Genomic DNA, 20,745 nt, shown 5'->3' with positions numbered 1-20,745 from the left:
GTTGAACCACACGCGCTCTACTTCATGGCTACACCTCAGCGGGACACAACTGAGCGGCCCAGGATGGGAAGCCCTCCTCTAATTTCTCAACTCCCTCTTTTCCGCTCCACCTCCCAGTACTCTCAGGGTTTCGTTATTTTCAGAGTTGAACATTCACCCATTGAAACTGGGAAGACTGGGCAACTGACTCTGCATAATCCTTTTATCATTTCAGTCACGAAGGGATGTGATGAATGAAAGGGATATGACATGTTTCGGATTCCTAGGATTGTGATTCCCCCCAAATAATTTTATCAATAAAATACCAGAGGAATATGTTGCATATAGAGTCACCCTAGGAGTCCCTCTGTCCGCAGTCAGCTCAAGTGTTCAGGAGTTTGTCAGGGTCCCATCCCTAGTACACAGCAAGCAACAATCTGAAGATGAAAAGACCTACATTTTGAAAAACAAGATGTAGGAAATTATTTTCCCATGTCCTGGTTAAGGCTTTGATATTAATCCTATGCAAACTATATCATACATATTCAACCAACATTTGTCTATTGACTGTTAATAGAATACTGCCGGCACTTGGGGGGAATTCAAAAGAAATGGAAAGTATAGCTCATTTCCTCAAAGAACGTTTGCTCTAATTGGAGAGGAGAGACAGGAGACAGCACTCATTAGGCAGGTGAGTTTCAAAGCAAGCTGCTTGTAGTTAAGTAGCAATTAGGTACAAGAGACAAGTCAGAAAAGGGAGCCATGCAGTGGGCTGGCGGAGGCGGACAAGGCCTACTGGAAGGAAAGCACGCGGGGATTTGAAAGAAACAAAGGGTGATCACCGTGGAGCCTTCCGGTCAAAAACAAACTTGAATGAAGTATCCTATTATCAAGTACTGTTTTTTTAAGCCATCATTACTCTCCTCCGACCTGTCCAGCAGGGGTTGTGGGGAGTCAGGGAAGAGCCGTTTTGCCCATTGTGCAGAGATGGCTGACAAGTCAAGTGCTTTCTGCAGCCTCCTACTAAACGGAAACGCATTCCCTGGAGCTTGGCTGCCTGGCAATTTCCTCTGAAACCACCAGTTCAAACTGAAAGCACATAGAAGGAAATGGGCCTCTCTTCACGCCTCTGGGCAGAACACATGCTGAGAATGGGTGAATGCCAGAAATTGAAGATATCATGTTTAATGAAAAATCATAGTACATTTTAATGAGCATTTCTAATTATTATTGCCTTGATTTTACAAATGAGAACACTGAGGCTCAAAGAGATTGAGTCATTTGTCTGATGCAGTAAAGCAGAAGCTCAAACACAGAGTCATCTAGTTTTCAAGTCCAAGTTCTAAATCGCGCTCTATCAGGCTCTCCAAGCAAGGCTGGACCAGCAGTATATCTAGGAATGCAAAGTCCCAGGCCCACCCCACACATGGAATCAGACAGACACCCTGGGGGAGGGGCCCAGCAATCTGTGCTTTAAAAAAAGGTTTTCTAGGTGATTCTGATGTAGGCTCCAATTGGGGAACCACTGCCTGTACCATTTCTCTGACTATTGAGCTTAAAGCGGGTTTAGTGTAAGCAGGGAGATCCAGGAAGAAAAGTCTTTTAAACTAAGAATCCTGAGGAAGACCAGAAGCTTTTAAATGTCTTGGGATAGCTGATGAGTCTGCACCTGCCAACTAGACTGTAAATGGAGCTGGTCTGTGGATGAAGGCACAGGCTGGACACAGGGACCTACTCCTGGGATGACGCACTCCAGGGTAAACATGCGCCAGATTGGTCACAGGCACAGCTCTGCTATTGACCAGCACTGTGACCTTGGATGAGTGCTTTAACCTCTCGGAGCCCTACTTTCCTCATCGGCTCCAGAAGGCTGCTGGGTCGCACGATCTGCATTGTCCCTTCCTGCTCTAGAACCCCTTGACTCTAAGGCCATCAGTACGGGGCCAGGGCAGAATTAGGTGCTATACTGAGAAGCAGACTAGGAAGCTGGGAAGAGAAGATGACTCAGAAGGCTTACAGGATTCAGGAATGCTCATTATTGACCGAGGTGGAGGGCTGAAGCCAGGAAGTGCTCAGACAGGAGGAGGAGCAGGGAAGACAGTGCTTTCCAGATGTGGGAGTCGGAGATCGGGCCGGGGTGAAGGGAGCCAGATGAGCTTGTGGGATCAACCTGAGCAGGTGGGTTTGAGTACCACAGACACAAGTGAGCAAGACTCTCGGCAAGAGAGCCTTCTCCTCGACCATGAAGTAGAGCACTGATTGGTGTTTTCCCTTTAACCTAGCACAATGGTTCTCAGCCAACAGCAATTTTTGTCCCTCAAGAGACATTCGGCAGTATCTAGAGATGTTTCTGGTTGTTACAACTGAGTGGTGTGGGGGGAGGCAGGGGGTGGTAGGGGTGCTAGTGGCATCTAGTGGGGAAAGACCGGGGATTCTGGGACGCTCCTACAAATCATAGGACACCCCGCCCCCACGACTCAGGATTAAATGGCCCAAAATGTCAATAGTGGCGAGGTTGAAAATCCCTCAGCTGGTAGAAGAGCCCCAGCCTGATACCTACTAACCAGTGTACTAGCTGACTAGCAGCAGCAGATAATGACCACTAGGTCACGAAGGGTCCTAAGCGCATTCCAGGCCTGTTCTCACAGCAGCGCCCTGTGCTTATTTTTTTTAAAGCAGACATTGTATTTTAGAGCAGGTTTAGATTCACAGCAACACTGAACGTCCAGTTAGTTTTCCCATACACGCTGACCCCAAATATATGTAGCTTCCCCCAAGACTCGTGCTCAGTTTTAGTAGCTGCTTTTTAACCATAAGAAACAGAGGCTCACAGAACCTCCAGTCCTGAGCTCACAGGAGCAGCACTGACATTGGACTTGGGTCAGCAGAAAGGGGAAGCCAAGGCTTGTGCATTTGCTACTTCTTCCCACCACCCCGCTGCCTCCCATGGAGTCCACCTGTCAGCTTCGTTGTAAGCACACGAGGCAGGCAGGGGCGGCCCAAGCCTGCTCCTGAGGACCCAGGACCCTGCCATCCAGAGCCCCTCAGACTCTTATTATATGGGATGACTGGAGAAGAAGCTAAAGCGTTGGAAACAGACCACAAAACGACGACTGCGTGAGAAGAGGTGACATGAATTTATTGTTCCCCTGGCATTTAAATGCCTTTGCAGCCTTTCCTCACTCTTTCCAAAGGAGTCCTGGGTATCAGCTGATAGAGGAGGTGAACCATGAAAAATGCTGGGTTCCACTCAAAGTAATTCCATTAGGGGCAGAAATGGCTTGCTGAAACACGAGGAAGGGAAAGCATCTGCAGCACGCCAACAGCTGGGCCCCAATGACATCACTCGCCAAAATCAAAGGAAATGAGCTAATCAGATATGCATAAAAGCCCTTTTTGTTTGCTTGCTTAGGATGTTACTATTTGCTTTCAAGCTGGAGGTGAAAAAGAAAATCTCTTTGAAAAATTTTGGCCCTGACATTTTGCTTCTTTGAATTGTTTCCATTTATTGGAGCAGACATAAAAATAAAATGCTTGAAATGTTCTTAGGTCACTGCACATTAGAAAGAATTACACAGGAATGTTATTTTTACAGGTTCCCGTCAGACATTTGATGGGCCTCAGCCCACGCTCTCGTCCTCAATGGAAACAAGAAAGGGGACGAAAGTGACCTGTTGGTCATTGTATCTGACCACATGCCGCCCCACGGAGAGTCCCTCCACTATGCTCCTAAAGCAGGCATTGCCGTCCTCCTCAAATGAGGAAACTGAGGCTTGGAGAAGTTACATGGGTGGCAGCTGGAGAAAGGGCAGGGGGCAACCGCAGGTTTGACTGATTCTAAAGTCCCATTCTTGGCCCACTGCGTAACACCCCACTGATGTTGTTTACTTTGGAAAACAAACTGATATCTTTCCATATGAGGGCTTAGAAGATACCAGTGATGGAAGTCTTAACATGTGCCAGGCACTGTTCTAAGTACTTTACATGAATTCACTCATGTAGTCACCACAACCACCTCGGGAGGTGAATTCCATTATTGTCCCCATTTTAGAGATGGGGCGACTAATGTGCAGAGTTTAAGTGAACTTGCCCAAGGACGCAGAGCTAGGGGCTGGCAGGCCGAGCAGTCAAAGCCAGGCGGGGCAGCTCTGGCTCTGGCATTGCTAAGCCACATTTTGTAATGAGAATTAGCGCCGAGGATTTGATGGAAATCTCCACTGAAGAACTTTGATTAAATAAAATATTTAGTGATAGAATGAGCTGACACTCAAGAAGGCACTGTCTGTCAGCCACAGAAAGTCTATCTGCTGTTTATTTAGTTGGATTTGTTCGCAGAGAGTTCAACTGAATTTATTTATATTTATTTTGTAAAGTTGTAAAATACTCAGGCCGCTGTGTGCCATGGCTCCAGAAGCCATCTGAGTCATTCACAGTAAAAGTAAAATTTTGAAAAAAGATGCGGCTCTGGCCCAGAAACTATGCTCGGGGGAAGTTGTGAAGCTCTCCTTAGAGAGCCCAGCACACTCGGACATAAGTCGAGGCTTTTCCGTGTGGAGACAGATGACTCCCCCCTGGGCCAGGCCCTGCGCTGGCCGCCGCCCGGAGCTGGTGTGAAGGACTGCAGTCAAAGGGGGAGGCCCAGACACTGCAAAGACCTTCCAGTGCTGCATCACTGAACTGGCTCTCACCTGAGGTGACCTCAAGTCTGCAGGGAGGCAGGCGCTTGGTGCCCATCACGTCCAGGGGAGACCCTTCAGCTTGGTGCATTTGACTCTCTCCAGAAATTCCCATGCATGCCGGAGACCGACTGATCTAGATTAAAGGAAGGAACAAAAGGGAAGTGTGGATGCAGGTGTCTGGGTGTTCAAACTTTCAACCTTGAGGCAACCAAATCCCTGGCTAGAATGGTAGGCGGATGGAGAATTCTGGTCTTCTTGACTGCTTAAAGGGCTTAATTTTATTCCACTCTGTTTTAATATTCAGTACACTTAACCTTAATACACAGTAATGGGTTTGTTTGTGCTATGAGTTGTATCTCATAAATGTGTGTGTGTGCATATGTGTGGTGGGGAGAAGGGTGTGGCCTCAGGATGCAAATTCTGCTCCTAAGAATTGTGTTTTCATCCCACTCTGCTTGGCTAACTCTACTGAGTTCTTCAAGCAAGGGCTCCAGTGAAGGCCAAGTAAATGCAATCCAGCCCTGGCTGGTGTGGCTCAGCGGATTGACTACTAGCCTGCGAACCAAAGAGTTGCTGGATCGACTCCCAGTCAGGGCACATGCCTGGGTTGCAGGCCAAGTTCCCAGTTGGGGACACACGAGAGGCAACCACACATTGATATTTCTGTCCCTCTCTTTCTCCCTCCCTTCCCCTCTCTCTTAGAACATTAAGTAAAATCTTTTAAAAAATTATAAATACAACTCAGCAAACATCAACTTAAAGCAACATGGATTCCTTACTTGCATTTCTCAGTGTGAAGGGACTACTTGATATACCGTCTCCTCAGCATACTGGTTAGAGGGGCATGGGACCCAGAGAGCCTGCGTGTAAATCCCACTTACTAGCTGGGTGACTTTGAACAAATTATTTAATGTGGGGAAAAAAAGATTAACTTAGGGTAGAACTACCTCACAGAATTGGGAGGATTAAAATGAAGGGAAGTATAAGAAAGGAGCTTAGAATACAGTGCGTGGCGCATGGTAGCTGGGCAATAAATCTTAACTCAAGAATGTTAAGATCTCATTTCCTCTCGTTCTCTGCAAGCTGCCCAGCACTTCTCCTAACCCTTATCCCCAAAGTCTTCCCCCAGTCCTTTGGCTCTCCCCATCCCCTTGCTGCTTCTCTATCTTCAAATGCTAAAAGAACCACCATCAACAAACAGCCAGGGAGAAACTGAGTGAATAAAACCAGAACTCTGAGATTAAGTGGGAAGACATTTAGGAAAGCCTCCGTTTCCTTTTCATGCACACATAAAGCATGGCTACCACCGCAGTTTCTTCACCATAGGCGGAGGCAACTCCAAATAGCTATTAAGAATTGGAGCTTTGGAATCAGTGATCTCTGGGTTTGAATCCTTCCTTTTCTGAGACCACATAGCCAGGTGCAAAAGCTGACAGAATCTCAGCTTCCTTTTTGGTAAAATGTAATTAGTGATGCTGACCTTATTGGGTTATGATGAGGTTTCAAGTTATTAATACTATAATGCGTTGGCTAGTGATGGGGAGTTAGCGTTACTATGTTTTCCTAGTTTTACAAAAGTAGGAGGCAGGATGGGAAGAGCACATCAAGGTAGAGACTGTCAGACTAGTAAGAAACGTACTTTCAGCTCTGCCCCTCATACTGCCACCCTCGGAACTTCAATCTCTAGCTTTCTAGTCCTTGTGGTTTCATCCAGAATCAAGAAATCCAGCCTCTTTGCAAAGAATCCACCCGTTTTGTAGAAGCTGCCTAAGGAAGAGGAAAAAAACCAAGAACTTTGTAACCAGGCTGCCACTCCCTGCGCATAAGTCGAGCCTCCCGGAGGGCCCATGAGCGGAGGACAGGGGCTCAGAAGTACAGAGGGGGGAGTGCAGTCCCAGCCCCAGGCCCCGAGCAGCAGGCTGTCTCCTAGGTTTAATTGCAGCGCATTTCTGAGATATGCCGTCATTCGTGGAGCTGTGATGCAAATACCTCGGCAGTATGGGTGGAGAGAAGTTAGAGTGTCTATGAAAGACACACAAAAACACATGCTGACCCCTTCAAACCTATGACCATATTCCAAGTGGAGCCAAACTAAATGAAATCAAGGTCTCTGTCCAGCATTTGAGAGCCAGTGAAAATAGGAACTCAGTGTTTCTCTAAATTCGCAGAGTATATTACCTTAGTCATAAAATTGGGGACTTTCAAATCTAATTTGTTCGGTGCTCGTGCTGTTGAAGGCTGGGCAGGGTTCCAAAGGAAATCACCTCCACGCACACAGAGATTAGCAGCTCTCCACTGGAGACATATGGGAATGATTCCCTATAATCTCCAGTAATTGTGGCTGCATTACATTCAAATCCTGTTTTCAATTTTCTTAAACTTCTAGACTGATTGTGTTATTAAATCATGCTGGCTGATGTGTTTAATAAGGACCTATTAAATGTTTATAAAATTAGGGAAATAAATATGGGCTTTTAGTCAGATTGCCCAATGGATCTGGTAACCTATTGTTAAAATAACAGCCCTGTTGTTAAAACGGGGCCTCCTGACTACATACCCTGGTCCTCACTTTAAAACACCATCTCAACACGCAAGCAGGGCTGTTTATTCTAACACTGTAGCCACTAAAGAATTTGCACCCCCTTTCCACTCCACAAAGAAAGAAATACATTCAAAGAAGACTAACTCGCTGTAAGACGCAGCGTCCCGGCTGACGAGAAGTGCCACCGCTGCTGCTGCTGAAGTAGTGGTGACACCAACTTCCAGAGGAGACCCAGAGAGACCGAGGTTGTTGCTGTCATTGAGGAAGGCTTCACCTGGCTTCATTTCAAACTGGAAATTGTGCTGACGTTCTCCCAGGCCTTCAGTAGGAAGGCACGCCCAGCCTTTGGTGGGGGGGGGGGGGGGGGACATTTGGCTTGGATTTATATAGCAACAAGAGAGAGTGAACCAAATCCAGTCTTCAAACAGAGGGGGCTTCCTTAGGACATTGGCAAACAGAGACTAGAGAAGCCTGCAGAAAAGACGCAGGTGCGGATGGCTCCTGCCACCTTCAAGCAGAAGGCTCATCGCACCCACGTGCATGGGCAGCTGGGGCAGGGGGATTTGCATCCAGCTCCACAGTCAGTGAGACTTGACCTGGGAAAGGTATTTCCTTGTCTCCGAAGTGAAGATGTTAACAGTATTCACCTCCAGGGCTTGTAGCGAGGATTAAGTAGAACTACAACGCATGTCAACCGTGGTGTCTAGCACTTGGTAAGGGTCCAAAAGTGGTTGCTAAAAAAAAAAAAAAAAAAAAGAGAGAAGTGAAGAAGTAGAGGTCACGGTCCAATCTACGATCTCTTTTAAAGTACTAAAAATAATTATGATACCATGTTAAAAATAAATATTAACGCAATATTAACTGTCTGAGTGCACCCTAAGTGTGGCGCTAAACACCATTCGGCACGATCCTCATCCAAAGCGGTTCCCTCCTGTAAAACCCTAACTTCGGTCCTCCCTGCCAAACACTCTCGGCCACCTGGCTTTCAACCACAGTTTCCTCCTCCCTGGACCGCAGCTCGAGCAATTCTGTTATCTTCAGGGCAAACGCAAACCCCACTTTCTTGGACGAATGAACCTTCGAGTTTCCCCTAAGGAAAGGGAGGGCAATTAAACAATCTTTCTGGCACTTAAAACAACAACACCAAACCACATCATTATCTTGGCATAAACACACCCCCTTAAAATATCTCTAACAAGTGTGTACCAGCACCCTCCCCCACTCCCCCACAACTGCCACCCCCATTCCTGATTGTTGTAAAGGGATGTGGGAGCTGGTCTGATTCGCATTAGGGGCTCTGAAAGGTTGGGGGAGAACTGGATATAAGGTTAATATTTGGCAGAACCTTGTAAATGACCTGATTGTGATTTTATATTGCCTACAGTCTCCAATCACCGCTGCTTGCCAGAGAGGCCCCAAGTGTGGCCAGGTAGTCCCACCTAGCAGGGGCACAAGCCCGCTCCACAGAGGGCCGCACTCCCAGTCTGTGTGTGCACACCGCCCTCTTTTCTCACACCCAGCCAAAACCCAGCAGAAACCCAGCAGGGCAATTATTTTTACGGATTTTTTTTTTGTCTGCCCTCAGGGGACCTTCTCCCAGTTTAATTGTCTAAGGGGATTGTTTCCTTGTGGGGTTTTATTTCAAAATGTTCCTGTTAAAATTTCTTTCTGAGGGGGAAGGAAAGAGAGGATGGAATTATTTTTTTAAAATCTCCTTAAATACACAAACCCGCAGTCACATAAAAATTCACCAAACTGTGTATCCAGAAATTAATAGAGGTGTTTCATGATGCATAGATTTTAAAATCATTTGTCTAAAGATATGTTTAGAATTGATTGTATTAAAGGTGTATAAATCTTGGGTTCCCTGCCCCCACCCGTGTGCCTTGGAAATGAATTCAAGCAAACCAACTGAATTTTCAGTTAAGACAAACAGGGGGAGAGGTCATTTGTCTCCAGTTATACATGAAATAGCTTATAATAGTGGATGCTGAGTTCATGAAGTATATGTTCGAACTCCTTTGATATAAATTCCATCATCAGCTCACAAAGAAATTGTATTTATGCATAAGACAGTGCTCTCTAACATGAACTCCTATAAATTACGAGAACAGAAAATCCAAATTTATAAGATGCCATTTCTGGATTTATTTTTAATGCTCTCTCCCGCATATTACCAAACAAATGCCACATTAGCAGAGCATGAAAGGCTTTTTACTGGCATAAGCTACGGCCATGAAATTCACAGCACAGGCTGGGTGGGAGGGGTGAGGCACAAATGAAGGAGCAAAGAGGAAGCGTGAGCGGGACCAGCGCCTGGGAGGGCCGGGAGGTTAAAGGCCCGTGGTTTCCTCTAGCGTGGACAAGCCGGTCACTGTCCTGCGAAGGAAGGCACCTTTCTTAATCCATTAATGATAGCAAACATGGGGGGTTATGTTTCTTTTTCCTAAACAATATGAGTTGGTGTTTCCCTTTCCAAACTCCACACCGTAGGAGCAGACCCTGTTCTCTGAATCTTTCACTAACTCACTCAATTATTCATGTATTTGTTCATTCATTTATTCATCAAGCATGTGATTGACTGCTTAACATGTGTCAATCATTCAGCTCAGGAACTGAGGACGTGGAGTGTGGTATGAAGAACAAAACAGGCTAGTAGTTAGAACACAAGCTCCGGAGTCAGTCTGCCTGAGTTGCACAAAAGGAAATAATAATAATATTGGTAATATCAGCTAACATTTATTGCAGGCTTACCTGGTGCCAGGCGCCATTCTAAGTTTTTACATGCACCAACTCACTTAATCTTCTCATATCCTTATGAGGTTAGACACTATTATTTACTTTCATTAATATTTTAACAATGAGGGGGAACCAAGATGGCGGCATAGGTAGACACACTGCGCCTCCTCGCACAACCAGAACTGACAGAGAATTGAACAGCAAGGGGGACTGACACCAAGGAAATAGAAAATAAACACATCCAGACTGGTAGGAGGGGCGGAGACGGGCACCGGGGTGGAGAGGACTCGCGTGGCTGTGGTGGGACTGAGACTGGCAGAGTGTGGGACAAATGGCGCAGGCAGTCCGAGCACTAGCAGACCCTGCGGCCCCACATTTGCACAGATAAACCCAGAGGGCCGGACTCAGAGTGGCGGAGAACAGGGCAGGCAGAGTGGAGGGTAGCACCCTGCGGCACCACATTCGCCCACAGATAAACCTGACGCACGGCGGGCAGCGAAGCAGACCATGCAACCCAGGGCTCCAGCTCGGGGAAATAAAGCCTCAAACCTCTGATTGAAAGCACCCCTGGGGGTTGGGGCGACAGCAGGAGAGACTCCCAGCCTCACAGGAGAGGTTGTTGGAGAGACCCACAGGGGCCTAGAGTGTGCACAGGCCCACTTACTCGGGAACCAGCACCAGAGTGGCCCAGTTTGATTGTGGGTATGGGAGTGAAAGATTGAAATCCGGAGGAGAGTGAAGCGGGCGCCATTGTTCCCACTCGGCCCTGCCCCCACGTACAGCGTCACAGCGCAGCAACCAGCGTTACCCCGCCCCGGTGAACACCTAAGGCTCCGCCCCTTAAAGTAACAGACGCGCCAAGACAAACAAACAAAAAAAAATGGCCCAAATGACAGAACACTTCAAAGCTCCAGAAAAAATACAACTGAGCGACGAAGAGATAGCCAACCTATCGGATGCACAGTTCAAAGCACTGGTTATCAATATGCTCACAGACTTGGTTGAATCTGTTCGAAAAACAGATGAAAAAATGAAGCCTATGCTAAGAGAAACAAAGGAAAATGTACAGGGAACCAATAGTGATGCGAAGGAAACTGGGACTCAAATCAATGGTGTGGACCAGAAGGAAGAAAGAAACATCCAACCAGAAAAGAATGAAGAAATAAGAATTTGGAAAAATGAGGAGAGGCTTAGGAATCTCCAGGACACCTTGAAATGTTCCAACATCCGAATTATAGGGGTGCCAGAAGGAGAAGAGGAAGAACAAAAAATTGAAAACTTATTTGAACAAATAATGGAGAACTTCCCCGATCTGGCAAAGGAAATAGACTTCCGGGAAGTCCAGGAAGCTCAGAGAGTCCCAAAGAAGCTGGACCCAAGGAGGAACACACCAAGGCACATCATAATTACATTACCCAAGATTAAACGCAAGGACCTACATCCAAGATTACTGTATCCAGCAAAGCTATCATTTAGAATGGAAGGGAAGATGGAGTGCTTCTCAGATAAGGTCAAGTTGAGGAAGCTCATCATCGCCAAGCCCTTATTATATGAAATGTTAAAGGGAGTTACCTAAGAAAAAGAAGATCAAAAAAAGGAACAGTAAAAATGACAGCAAACTCACAGTTATTAACGGCCACACCTAAAACAAAAACGAGAGCAAACTAGGCAAACAACTAGAACATGAGGGTTGTCAATAAGGGAGTGGGAGGGGGAGAGGGGGGTAAAGGTACAGAGAATAAGTAGCATGAATGATGGGTGGAAAGTGGACAGGGGGAGGGTAGGAATAGTGTAGGAAATGTAGAAGCCAAAGAACTTATAAGTATGACCCATGGACATGAACTATGGGGGGGGGAATGTGGGAGGGAGGGGGGTGGGCAGGATGGAGTGGAGTGTGGGGGGGAAATGGGACAACTGTAATAGCATAATAAATATATTTAAAAAATATTTTAACAATGAGAATCTAAAGTTAAGAGTAAGACTAACAACATTTGAACCCATGGCTTCAAGACCAGAAGGTTTAATCGCTGTGTTGAAAGGACTGGGTGCTCCTAAATCAACCAACCGACCGATAAATCATTAATCTCCCAGCTCTTTCTTCAATGACTGTGTGACCTCAGACAGGTTAGTGAACCACTCACTAACTCAGTTTCCCACTTACAACGTGGGGATAACAATGGTGCCTGTTCCCTACTGTCAAGGTGAAGATCAAAGGAAACGTTGTATGTGTGCAGCACTTAGAACGGTCCTGGCACAGGGATGTGCTCGGAATTAGCTCTTAATGGTTATCTATCATCATCATCATCATTTGGTAAATCTCGTCTCTCTTATGACAGACAAAGGATGTGTGAACGCATCAGGATTTAATTGCCTCACAGAGCCTGGTTGAAGAAGAGCTACATGAAAACACAGTAATCAACGAGCAGAGATACAAAGAAGGTTTTAGATCTTAAAGGTCACCTGACTGGTCCAAGCCAAACATCAGAATAATCTAGTGAAAATTGCTGCCACCATTTAGTAGTTGTAGGAATTGTGGGAGTTGTGATGGGTGGGACTCAGTGGGGAGCTCTCTGAGGCTTCTGTCTACAGCCCCAGTCCCCATGCCCCCATGCGGGGCCCCATGCCACCTGCCCCCCAGTTACTAGTCTCTCCTCAGGAAAGGCTTGAGGCAGTGCCTCTGGACACTTAAGACCTGACTATTTTCTCTTTTAAAACCCCCAAAGGCCATGAGGGCAGGGTGCTAAAATATCCAAATGCACAAGAACAGCCAAATGGCGATACTCAGTACGAGCTCATTCTGCCCGAGGTGTGGGTGCCAGCTCCTTCAATCTCTGTCTTCAGAAATCAGCTGTTGTTTATTCAATGTCTTATCTCTTGTTTCAGGCAAAGTTCGAGTGGCAAGCAACAGCACCTAAATTGGGCTGACTGCTACAGACAATGAATTTATCAAAGGGATATAGGGTGAAATGCCGGTGGAACCAAACGCAGAAACTATCAGCCTGGAAGAGGACCCCAGCTTGTCATAGAAAGGTGTGAGCAGGTAGGGCTTCCTCTGGGACTGAGAACACCATGCTGGACTCACATGTCTGGATCAGGCTGTCCCGGGGAGTATCCTTCCTCTACTTCCCTGGGAACTGCATCTTGCTATGCCCACTGTCACTGCCAAAGATCTTCCCACAGGCCCTGCTTCCATGCAGCTCTGTCTTCGAATACAAAACCAGGGGTAGGTGATGGGCATACAATAGTCCAAAACTAGGTGTGTGCCCTGCTGCTAGGGGACTCTGAAGAGCAAGTTTCTCACACGTTCAGATTCTGGAGAAGGGGACAGACTCCGCCTGCCTCCAAATCTCATAAAGTGAGGGACTCCAAATAATGGAAAAAGGGTTTAACTGCTATCAACCAAATTTAGAGGCCAAAGTCTTTCCTGTTAGGTGATTCACTAGGAATGATTTTGCATGTCCTCACTCGGGGACATCTGCGGTGCTGGGAGACATTGCTGGTTGTCCCAAGTGGGAAAGGCGTCACTATCACCTAGTGGATAGAAGGCAGGGAAGCTGCTAACACTGCACAGTACAGAGGACAGCCCCCTGCTACAAAGGACAGCATGGCCCCAAATGCTGACAATGCCAAGGTGGGGAGACCCTGTGTTATTCTGAAAGCTCCATGTGGATAGGGATCATCTCGGTTTTCTCTCATAGCTGTGTCCTGACAATCCTCAAAGTACTGAACAGATAAACAAGCAAAAAAAAGGGGGTGGGGTGTGTGTGCATTAACAGACGTCCTTGAGTGTCCACTGGTTTTAACAGTAAAGGGAGCAACAAATTATTTCTATTTGCTTCTGACTTCTTGCTGGCTACCATAGCTCCTAACGGAAACCTAATACAGTACACACTTGTCAAATGAATAAATTCAGGGTGAAATCCAGAGTGTAAGCAATGTCGACAATGCTCCCAATGATGGGGCCCCCCGGTGACTCTCGAACCTCCTCCCCCAATCCTCTTGCTCCCTCTGCTCCAAGCGCACTGGCTTCCTTCCGACTCTTCCTACACGTCCGCCACACCCCTGCGCCCTCTGCCTGGAACGTCTCCTGCCCTCCCTCCCCAGGCAGCCACACGTCTCACTCTCTCACCTCCTGGACGGCTTTGCTGAGATGGTGCCTTTCCAATTACGCCGACCCTGACCCCTCGAAGTAAAGGCATTCCTGACCACTTTCCGCTACTCTTATTTTTAAATAAATTTTCTAAATGTAACTGATATATTTCACATAAATTTAATGTATAATAAATAACACATATAAAATTGAGATACAAAATACCGTACATATTTAATGCATACAGTTTGATGGCTTTGGGCTTGGGCAAACACCCCTGACAGCGTTACCTCCTTGTGTCCCTTTGGTTTGCCTGTTTGGTTTGGGTGGGAAGAACACTCGGCATGAGAACCACCCTCTTAAGACATTTCGAAGTGCGTGATACCATATAGTTAACAATGTTGCCAGCAGATCTTTAGAACTTCCTCATGCTGTATAATTAAAACCTCATACCCATTAAACAACTACGCCGATCTTTCATGCCCCACGGCACTTTTCACTTCTACATATATCACAGAATTTGCAAATATGTTGTACTGCTTGTCTATTATCTGTCTTCCCCCACTAGAGGGATGCTTTTTGTTTATTTGCTCACGGTACATAGAATCTGTGACATGGGCCTAGAACGGTGTCTGACACATAGTAGGTGCTCAATAAATGTTGAATGAACAAGTAACAGAACCAGCCTCAAGACATGAGACAGACTGAAAATATAAAGAGTACCCCTTAAAGGTTTTCCAGGTTCACAGACGACAGAGCCATCACGGTGCAGCAGACGCACAAGACGGCCGGGCGTGTGGCAGCATCTGGGCTGATGCTGGAAGCAGAGCAGCGCCCTGCCAAGTGCAGCCTCCTGAGGCTTCCCGTGCACCAGACAGGAGCCCAGGGGTTCCCAAAACAGGCTCCGCTCCGCACAAGTCTATGAGGGAGATATTCGTAGCCAAATTTTACAAAGGACGGAGCTGGGGCTCAGGGGGACTGAGGAGCTTTTCTAAGGGCAACAGAGCTGGAAAAAAGCGGAGGTGGATGGTGACGTGGATTTTTCTGATTCCAAAGCCCGTGGCCCTGAACCCTACCTGGAGGGCTCTGAGCCTTGCTTGGTGGAGAAGTTCTTGGAGTGCTAGATCTCCCAAACCTACACTGAGTGGCCACGTGGAGCTGAAGAATTTCCAAGGTAACAGGCAGAGAAGGAGGCAAAGTCACAGTGTCACTGCACAAGAGGCCTCTCCAAACCATCACTTAGTCTCCTGGCTGCTTCAACATGATATGATGTGATAATGCATACCTAACGGTTTCATATTAACCAGCTGATTTGCACCTCTCAGAAACCAACATGTTATCAAAGATTGGCCACTTGTTCCTATTTTACAAATACGGAAACAGAGGCATGAAATGACATAGTGACTTGAACCAATGCAGACGGGGTGGAATTCAGTGTTCTTTCTGCCATTCTCCCCCGCTGCTTAATATAATGTAGATGGAGAGCCACACTTGCAAACAACAACAACAAAATCACATATAGGTGTGTGCAAGTATATGCATACCAATGCATGTATATATGTAAATACAGGGGTGTGTTTATGCGTATGTGCTCACATGCGGTGTGTGTCGAATTCGAACCTCCAGGGCAACACTTTTGATCCCCCCCCAACCCCGTCTCAGGTTCTCCGTGTGCTCCAGACACACCCGGAATTCAAGCGGTGACAGGATGGTGCTGGAAAACATCCCGTACAAGATAGAAGTCAGGACATCTGGTCTCTAGACTTGACCTTTCCTCTTTCCCCACTTAGCAAAAGATGACTTCGGTGATGTCAGCCCCAAGTTAGAATAATGCCCTGACCCGAACTTGAGCCTCTGGGTTCCTGCACATGCTCTCTTCTCCCCACAGTTTGTTTGTTCCCTCCAACCCTTTAGTTCCCGTTCATCCATCACGGCCGGCTTGAACCTTTCCTCCTCGGGAGGGCTGCACTGGCTCACAGAGCCCCGTGCTTTCCTCAGGGCATTCCGTGCAGCAGCTGGAGCCCGTCCTCTCACTGGCGTGTTGTTTGAACAAAGCCCCTCTCTGCCTGCCAGGCTGGAACTTCCAAGGAAATCGGAGTCCTGTGGCTTCCCTCGCCTCCGCATGCCCTGGGCTGGCCCCGGGCGCCCAGTAGCTGCTCCACCACTCCATGTCGATCGGATGGATGTGAGACAGGAGACAGGCTTGAGCTCAGCTCCCATGAATGGGAAAAAGTGCGAGGAGCAGCACCTTCCAAAGATCGCTAAGCCAGCGACAGTTTTCTCTCCCTAGCAACATTTTAAGCCTACCAATATTTAGGGCATTTTGACTTTTGACTATTTCAATGCTTGTACCAGATTGAAAAAAATTTTCACCAGTGAGCTTTTTGTGACTCCGTGACACAAACATCAGACTGCCAGGGAGAACTTCCTTCCACCGTAGCCTTGCTTCTCTCCCACACCCAAACTATCAGATGCGGCCCACAGCTCTTGGGGTGATTTAAAAAATTAAGACTGTTTATTCAAATGAAGTGAGTGAAATTTCACTTTGTCAAGTTTCTTGGGAGTGTCTGCTGGCAAAGCCACTTGAGTTAAGCACACAGGAAATTTCATGCCATGACCTAGGAGTCCACCCTGTTAATAAACAAAGTGTTCTCCCTGTTTGGTCACTTTCTTTGTTCATCGCACTTAATGCCAAGTCACTTTCAGTCCATTTCCAAAGGTAAATCAGCATGAGGATGCCGGCTGACTACCATCAACGCTGTCCAAAATACCCTCAGGACTTGAGTGTTCCCGGGAGGACAGCCTCTTACGGGGACGACATCGAACATGCTGGAGTTTGTGTGGCTTATTGTGTAAGACAGTCAAACTGTATAATCACAACACAAAATTTCTCAAAGCTAGGTGACTAAGACAGGGCCAGTTTTTACATAGCTGTTCTTTGGTATTTGATTTAAACCTGCTGATTTGATCCACGGGAGAAGAAACTGTAAGGAGTGCTATTTATGGATGTATTCCTTTAGCCCACCAGGCTGTAGCGACAGAAGGGTAGAGATCGGCTCTCATCTGACTGCTGTATTCCCAATAGTAAGCACAGTGCCTGGAGGCAGTATGTGCTGGTGCCAACACGGTCTAGTTTGCCCAAGACAATCTCTGTTTGCCCTGCGATGTCCTGGTGTAATTCTTAATAGCATCCCCTTTCACTCAGAGACGTCCCAGTGTGAGGGAGAAAATATGTAACAATAAATGTTTTTGACTGTAACACGGATGAAATAACGGGCGAATAACTAAACAAACGGGTCACACATTTCTTGTCTAAGATGTGTGATGAATTAGTAAGTTGGTTATCTGAAAACAAACAAAGCCCCGATTTGTAGTGTTTGCTGATTTCTGTGGTGTAAATGCTCCCACTACGGCTGATTCTAAGCTACTGGCATTACAGCACCGAATGCGGGATTGGGAAGGGTGGCAGAAGGCAGCACGAGCTGGCTCCATCACACTGCTGTTCCAGTGGCCCTCGGCCGCACGTTTGTGAGATGCCACACTGAACAGGGGCATGTGTGGTTTGTTCCAGGTCTGATAATAAATGAAATCTAACAGCTGATGTGACATAGACACCAGTCCATCAGAATGGATGCTGCTGTCCCCACGGCAGACAAGGACTGTAAAGAGCAGTGTAGTCAACCAGCACATCCTGGCCCCATGGGAACTGAAGCCGCCACCTTGACCTCATCTGCCTTGGGCACTCACCAAATTTACTGACTTAGTTTACTGACAAAGGCAGGGCAAGGACAATAGCAATACGACTTCCAGGTCTTGTAGCAATCTTTTGGTGTTTCCTGGAATTCTGAGCAGGAGCAGACTAGTGCCCCCTGTGTGGTGTGCTCTCCAAAGCTGTGAGTGGATCACAGAGCATCGTGGATCCATGCTGGGAGCTCCTGCTGGCCTGCCCTCCTGGAGGACGCTCCACAGTTTCTCTGTGACCTTGATGTGGAATTGAACTGCAGAGGAGTTAGACAACATAAGCTAAAAGTATTCTCAACCTCCCTTTGATTTAAGTAGGGGAAAAATTTTTTTTTGAAGTAAAAAAAAAAACCCATACTCCCAGGCTATCAAGACCACAGTTCTTAGGAGAGGTGGGCAAACTTTCAACTCTGTGAAGAAATAGGTAAGGGCTGCAGCAGACAAACACAGGCAAACTATTAAAGGAAAATGAGGACCAATCAAACTCTTTCTTGGCATCAGCCTCCACCCATTTGGGCTGCTATAACAGACACCACAGATTAAGTGGCTTATGAACTATAGAAATTTATTTCTTACAGTTCTGGAGGATGGGAAGTCCAAGATCAAGGCACTGGCAGAGTTGACGTCTGGCGGGGACCTGATTCCAGAATGGGTGAGGGAGCTCTCTGCGGTAGTGTTTGTTTATAAGGGCACTAATCCCATTCATGAGGGCTCCACTCCCATGACCTAATCATCTCCCAGTGGCCCCACCTCCTAATATCATCACACTGGGGGTTAGGTTTTAACCTATGACTTCTGTGGGGGATGCAAATGTTCAATCTATATCAGCATTTCAAAAGGCAGATGGAAGCAGGTGAGTGAAGCTGCTGCTTTGATGCTGGAACACATCCTATTTTCTCTGCCGAGAACAAAACCCAGCAGGCAACATCCCTGAAGGTGGTCAAACTCCTTAGACCACTGATTCCTGGAGTCAGTGACTTTCTACGATGGTCAGTTAGCACGTGCCTGGATAGGAGGGGGAGGTGAGGGTGTGGCCAGTTTGGAGAGGATCTCTACTTAACTAAAATGGACCGTCAGCAACATTGTAGGATATGAAGGCATTGAGAACTCAACTCCCGCATCACACACCAGGGCTGACTTCACAGGTGTGCGATCCTGCAGTTACTCAGAGCCCACCTGTGGAAGGGCCTCCCCTTGGTTTAATGCGCTGCTGCTGCCATTTTGAAATTCTCTATAACTTTCAAACAAGAGACCCAGAATTGTCATTTTGCACTGGGCAGTGAACACTGGTTTGTGTCTTTCAAAGGAAAGAAGTTAAGGTTATAATTTTTCAAATAGTGTATCCTGGAGACCTAGAATTGGCATCAGTATGTATCATGAGCCACCAAGGGATGAAGGAAGGCCACAGAAGTATGCAGTACAGTTAACAGGAAGATCAGAGATTCCTTCACCTGTTAGCAAGGATGCAGCTCCCCGAACAATTAACTCACCATAACTAATCAGAAGGCAGGCATAACTGAGAGAAGGCAATGGTGGGAATCAGGGAAAGGGGGTATAGCACAGAAGATGGCTAGAATAACAAGTTTTTAGAAGGAAGCTCAATATTTGCAAATATTATTTCCACATTGCCACTCATAATTCCCTGAATTTGCTTCCTTTTCTTTCTCCCTCTCTCCTCCCTCCCTTATCTCTATTCTTTCATGTAATTGTTTGATAAGCCTGTATGGTGGACAAGGAAAAGTATAATAAAAGAGATAATGGTAAAGAACACTGAGAAGTCAGAAAAGGGAGACTACTTCATGCCTAGCTGGTGGGAAGATATACTTGCAGAAGTTAGCATTATAGCTGGTCCTTAGGAGATGAGGTGACTTGGATACAAGGTGACAGAAAGGTTTTCTAAGGAGAGAGGACAGTGGGAGCAAAGGCATGAAATGAGGAGGCCTGGGGGTGGTCAAAGAGAACAGGGCGTGGCTTTGTTCGGCTGGAGCACCAGGTTCATGCTGGGGTGCAGTGGGAGGTAGAGTTTTCATTTCTCCCTCTATTGATTCTTTTCCTAAATATTTCAGATGAACAGAAGCTAGTCTAGGGAAGGGGATGCTTAACCAAGTAACTGGTCCTTACCCACTAGTCTTATTTCCATCCTGCACTGCGACATACAAATTCCAAGCTGGAGGATGTATCAGTTAGGACAGGCTCAGTTATACTGCAGTAATAAATAAGCCCCAAATTTCAGTGGCTTATAATGTTAACAAAGTTTACTTCTTGTTCTTCATGTCTACAGCATATCACCTGGGACTCTGCTCTGCTCCACGCTGTCTTCAATCAGGGATTCAGACTAAGGAAGGACCTACCATCTGGAGCTGAGCTGGTGGCTATGGGAGGGGCCAAGAAAAGCAAACCATAGACTGGCCCTTAACGGCTTTTGTCCAAAGGGGGCCTGTGCCACCTCCATGCATGTTTCCTTGGCCAACGCAAGTCTTATGATCACACCCAACTTTAAGGAGAAAATGCGGTCCCACCACGGACTTAGCAGAAGTAGTATTGGAAATATTTGATGAATGGCACCACAGAGAATCTCTCAAGGTGATTTGTTCCAAGACACCCAAACACTTACTTCCATCTATGTACCTTATGATGGGCAAGCAGGGTTTTTTGTTGTTGTTTGTTTTGAAGGGCCATATTTTAGCATTCTGGCAATTTAAATCGATAGATTCATTTATACACCTGAAGAGAAGTTTTTAAATCAATTTGTTTTAAAAACTCCTTACCAATTTTCTCCAATTCATGATGCCTGGGAACTGTAGACGTTCTCATCACCTCAGCCTTCCTTTGTCTCTCACCACTTTACGCAGATTTCTGCAACCTAAACCACACAGTCAAGGAAATTGCCCCGAAACTTCTCTAGCTCAGGAATGAAAAATGCATCACCGCTTTTCCCTCCTTTCCCCAAGACAGACATCGCCAATCAATCTTGC

The 20,745-nt window shown here is 46.6% G+C and overlaps 2 long non-coding RNA genes across 3 annotated transcripts in view; both read right to left on the bottom strand.

The window, feature by feature from the left end:
* LOC123478337 (uncharacterized) overlaps nucleotides 1-7,639 on the bottom strand; it is a 112,761-nt gene extending 105,122 nt beyond the window's left edge. The window contains exons 1-2 of the long non-coding RNA XR_006653508.2: nucleotides 7,345-7,639; nucleotides 4,668-4,791 (exon numbers count right to left, since the gene is read on the bottom strand). This is a non-coding gene — a long non-coding RNA (uncharacterized lncRNA). The remainder of the gene's footprint in view (nucleotides 1-4,667; nucleotides 4,792-7,344) is intronic.
* Nucleotides 7,640-7,651: 12 nt separating this feature from the next.
* Nucleotides 7,652-20,745, bottom strand: part of LOC128781259 (uncharacterized) — a 163,414-nt gene continuing 150,320 nt past the window's right edge. For both annotated transcript variants that reach the window (XR_008427213.1, XR_008427212.1), the window contains one exon: nucleotides 7,652-7,934. This is a non-coding gene — a long non-coding RNA (uncharacterized lncRNA). The remainder of the gene's footprint in view (nucleotides 7,935-20,745) is intronic.

The sequence above is a fragment of the Desmodus rotundus genome, chromosome 6 (assembly GCF_022682495.2).
Source record: "Desmodus rotundus isolate HL8 chromosome 6, HLdesRot8A.1, whole genome shotgun sequence".
Lineage (NCBI taxonomy): Eukaryota > Metazoa > Chordata > Mammalia > Chiroptera > Phyllostomidae > Desmodus > Desmodus rotundus.
This window is presented reverse-complemented; position numbering and strand designations above follow the sequence as displayed.